Source organism: Bactrocera latifrons, unplaced genomic scaffold (assembly GCF_001853355.1).
Source record: "Bactrocera latifrons isolate USDA-ARS-PBARC rearing strain unplaced genomic scaffold, ASM185335v1 scaffold_528, whole genome shotgun sequence".
Classification (NCBI taxonomy): Eukaryota; Metazoa; Arthropoda; class Insecta; order Diptera; family Tephritidae; genus Bactrocera; species Bactrocera latifrons.
The window spans coordinates 16,805-21,725 of NW_017537188.1; positions in this window are offsets into that span (position 1 = coordinate 16,805).

Genomic DNA, 4,921 nt, shown 5'->3' on the forward strand with positions numbered 1-4,921 from the left:
ATCGTTGGGCATGCTTTCGTCCGACCATATTTTACAAAGAAGCTGATGCATGCTCCTTATCAGCTCTTCGCCGCCGTGTTTGAATAGCTCGGCCGGAAATCCATCGGCCCCTGCCGCTTTGTTGTTCTTCAGGCGGGTAATTGCTATTCGAACTACTTCCTGGTCAATGGAACATCTGCTCCATCATCATCGATTGGGGCATCGGGTTCGCTTTCTCCTGGCGTTGTGCGTTCACTGCCTGCCATTCAGCAGGCTGGAGAATTGTTCCCATAATTTAAGTATRCTCTAGGCATCGGTGACTAGCTCACCTTTGGGGGTTCTACAAGAGTATGCTCCGGTCTTGAAACCTTCAGTAAGTCGATGCATTACCCCTATCGGGGTACCTCCTTCAAGAACCTCGCTTTGATGCGGATTGTGGCTAGACATTCATTCACCGGAGTGAATGATATTACTCGGCGACGGAGTCTCTCTCCCACCACGAATCGCACACCAAACTTACGCTCCCTTATATGGCCACTGTAGTAAATGCCACAAGGACCTACTCGTCTCTGTCCTTGTCCCGTCCATCGCATTTCTTGGATGGCGGTGATGTCAGCGTTTATTTTTACGAGGACGTCAACCAGCTGGGCGGCGGCACCCTCCCAATTAAGCGACCTCACATTCCAGGTGCATGCCCTCAATTCGTAGTCCTTATTTCGTTTGCCATGGGTCATCAAGAGTTTGTTCTCTCATCCGAGGCTGTTGTTGCGTTTTCATTGGGTTGGTTTTTTTACGTGGCGGGTCCCAAACCCAGCGCCCAGCAATATGCAGGGAATATTGCCTTCAAACGGATGTTCTTAGGCTGCTCAGAGGATACTTGGTCAAGGCCACTCTCAAGTGAACGGCGATCAGAGAACTTTCCTCACTTGCTTGAACTTCTACACAGGAGTCCATCCTCCCAACGTTCGTTCAACTCGCTTCCAATAAATTGGGGCAAATGACAAACAAACAGTTTCAGCTGTTTACGCAATGAAACTGCAGATCGATCAAATTTATTTATTTCCGAACTTACAAATTTAATTGCTTGCTTGCACAGCAACATTGTAACCTAATTAACTTTATACTTATATACAACAACCAAAATTCATTGCAATAGTAATTCGATACTTCCGTTTTTGTTTATATTAATAATTTTGGTGCAACGATCGATTTCGTCGACTTAATTGATTTCATAAAGATATGAGTGAGTTCAACTGACGTTGTGCTGAGTCTGCATTTGAGAGTTTAAGAACCATATAAATATAAGTAGTTTTTAAAGATTGTAGTTAGTTCTTAAGAATCAACCGAAATGAAAAGTTCAATAATAAAGATATTTTGAATAAAAATTTAAGCCGTTCGGAATTATTTACGAAAGTCGTGCGCGGGTTTGAGAGTAGCAGCGGTGGGGTTGTTTAGTTTCCGGAGTTCCAAAKGAATGGGAGCTGGTTGAAAAGTGTAAGGAGAATTTAAAATTTTTCCCACTGACCACTTTGCAGCCAAGAACTCATTCGTTTATGAGAAACATTTTTAAAAAAGTCAATTGGCCCAAAAATCCTCAAAATAAATGCCGTCCCAACGTTGGATAAAGGTAAGTACAATATTTGTTGTGGGTGCCCTCACAAGTACGTGAGTGTGATTTTTGCGGGTGCGCATAYAAGTGCGTGTATGAGCTATGCTCTTTTGGTGCAAATACCAGTGCGTGTGTGTGTTGCGATCTTTTGGTGCGGGCGTGTGTTTTATTATTTGCAGGTGCAAATACAAGTGTGTACCAAACAAAACTTCAATGCTCGCAACTATATACACATAGATGTGTATAAGAGACAGCACATGTGTATATATTGAAATTTTACTATTTATATATTTAAATTTTATTATACATATTTTTTATTTATATTTATTTGCAATTTGCAGATGGGGCCCCAACCCAATTATTCGAACCGGCACCTCCGCTAAAAAGTTGCTGCGTTAACAACTGTGCCGGTGGAGAAAAATTGTTCAAATTTCCGAAAACGGAAGTTGCTAGGAATAATTGGGTAACGGCCTGCAATCTTGAGTTGCCATTAAAACAAAATTTATATATATGTATTAATGAAAAACATTTTCACAAAAAAGATCACACCGAATACTCAATGAAGCTCTTCCTGTGCGAAGTTTAKGACTCGGCGAAAGTAGGCAACAGTCATCGGAGTGGGTTTTGAAGCCGGTTTTAAAAAAATACGATGTAAGAATTACCGAATTCTTCGAATGATATGCCATTTGGATTTCCAAATGATATATCATTCGGTTAATTCGAAAAATATTCACGTCTTCATGATATAGAAATGAAGTGCTACGATGAAGGGAATATTTCTGTTTGCGACCAAGAGCATTGCGCTCGAGTAGCTAGGCGTTTTCAAAATAATTCTTTTAAACAAGCCAAAAAAATTAAAGAGCTGAAAAGGAGAGTTTTCTTATTGACAAGAAAATGTCAAGCTCTTGAAAAAAATATTATATTAACAGGAGATGCAAATGAGCATGCAATTACCTTCGCAAAAATTATTGTGAAGAAAAAGAACTCGTACAACGAAAGGGAGAAAGCAATGGCATTGAATATCAATTATATGTCCACTAAGGCCTATAATTTTATGCGCGACGATTTGGGGTTTGCATTGCCCCACAAAAACACACTTTTGCGCTGGCGTCCGATCCGGTATGTCTGCCCGGTATTTTAGAAAAAATTTAAAAAAAAATTGTTCAAGATATGAAACCAGAAGAACGCGTATGCCAACTAATTTTCGACGAAGTCTCAATCAGAAAAGATATGACGGTCAACAACGTACGAGATGTGATTGATGACTTCGTTGATAATAGAGAATATACATATGGCATCTCTCGTGTTCAGCTGTGTAATTTCGAGCTTCTGTTAATTTGTTTAATTTATATTTTAAAATTGTTGTGAAAAGTGATCCGTACAGATAAGTATCCCTGTGATATTTTTCTATTAAAGCATTTCAAATTTACTTAAATTGTGTGTTGATACTTTTAATCTATTCCGCCGAATTACTTTCTATCTGTTTTTGTTGCTATATTCCAAAATAGTGCAATTGTTGGTGTTAACTTATATTGCTTATCTAAATTTATTTCTTGTTTTTATTCGTTTTCCATCTTTGTTCACAGCTGTTTGCGAGTTTCGTACTTTTCGGGTATCACAGTGCATCTCAAACTGCTCGTTACATTGGTTGTTGCCTTTGATAACTTATATTGCATTTATTTTGTTATAAATATTTTTGTCATTTCTCTTTCTACTTTTATTACTTAATTTATTATATTTTTATTTAAAATTTTTATTGCTGCTTGTTATCATTATGACTTGTAATTTCCCGAATTGCTCTGTTAAAGGCGAGTCGGCACGCTTTGTTTCTTGCTGGCTGTGTGACGGGCTTGCYCATCTGAAATGTGCTGGACTGACAGGAAGAATTTTGGATTCTATTCTTGACAGTAAGGGCTTGCGCTGGACTTGCATTAAATGCAGACCAACTGAAATTGATTTATTTAAAGTTTTTAAGCAGGCGCGCAATAATTTCAAGGAGATTGGTCGGGAGCTTGAAACCATTACAAATAAATTTAGGCATTATGAAACATTGTTTCAATCATTTAAATGCCGAAATGACCAGGAAGAGAATCCAAAACCTTCCAATAAACGTAAACGTCCGTCTGATAAAGAGACCACTGCTTCTTCCTTAAAAAGAATGCCTCCACCCAATATTGACCTCATAAATCTGTCTTCCCCTTGTCCACAAGGAGAGAAGGTCTCATCTGCTCAGAATACAGAGAAAGCTGTTACTGAGCATGGTAAGCGAAAACTTTCTCTGGATCCGCTTTCAAATAACTGCAAGTCAGGTAGTAAAAATTTAATTGTAATATCGCGGAAAAAATCATTATTTATATCAAGACTTGCTGCGGATACCACCGTCGATGACATAAAGATGACATAATCTCGTCTAAACTAAAATCGGAAGATGCAGATATCCGAAAATTTTATTTCAAATATGACAGGGATATTTCATCTTTCAAGATCTACATATCCGCTGACAATTTTCAATTGGCTCTTGACAACTCACTTTGGCCATCTGGAGTCTTTCCTCTGCAGTTGTCAGTAAAATGCCAAGTAAACCCGTTGGTACAAAAAACTGATTAGCAATAATTCGCTGAGTATTTATTATCAAAATGTAAGAGGCCTTAATACAAAACTCTCCGATCTGTATTCAAATAGCGTCAATTATAATTTTAAAATCATTGCTTTCACAGAAWCTTGGTTAAAGCCCCACATTTTTGATAGTGAAATATTCAATAGCGAATTTGGAATCTTTAGATTTGACCGGCTGAACAAGAAAGGAGGAGGTGTCTTGTTTGCTGTTCATTCTTCAATTCCATCTGAAGAAGTCGCATGCAGACTTCATAGAATGTAGGTGCATTCGTATTTGCGCTAATAGTGGCTATATCTAACTTTGTCTTATATACCGCCTCACAATAATACTGATTCAATGATTGTTTTGGGGGATTTAAATTTACCGTCCGTATCATGGAAATCTATTGATGACTATACCATTCCTATTAGTACTCGCTTATGTTTTAACGAGTTCATAGATAAAATGTCGGAGTTTGGTCTTAACCAAATTAATTTAATCTCGAACGAGTTTGGTAAGTTCTTAGATCTAGTCTACGTTGATAACGCTTCAATGTTCTCTGTTGTCCTATTTGACCCTTTGGTTCAGCCAGAGGACTCGTATCATCCTGCCTTGGAAATTAACATCGAAAACATAGCCAACTTTGCTCACAATAATACACAACACCATTGYTTTCGGTTCAACTTTRCGAAAGCTAATTTTAAGAAAATTAATCACGAACTTTCTAAAGTTACTTG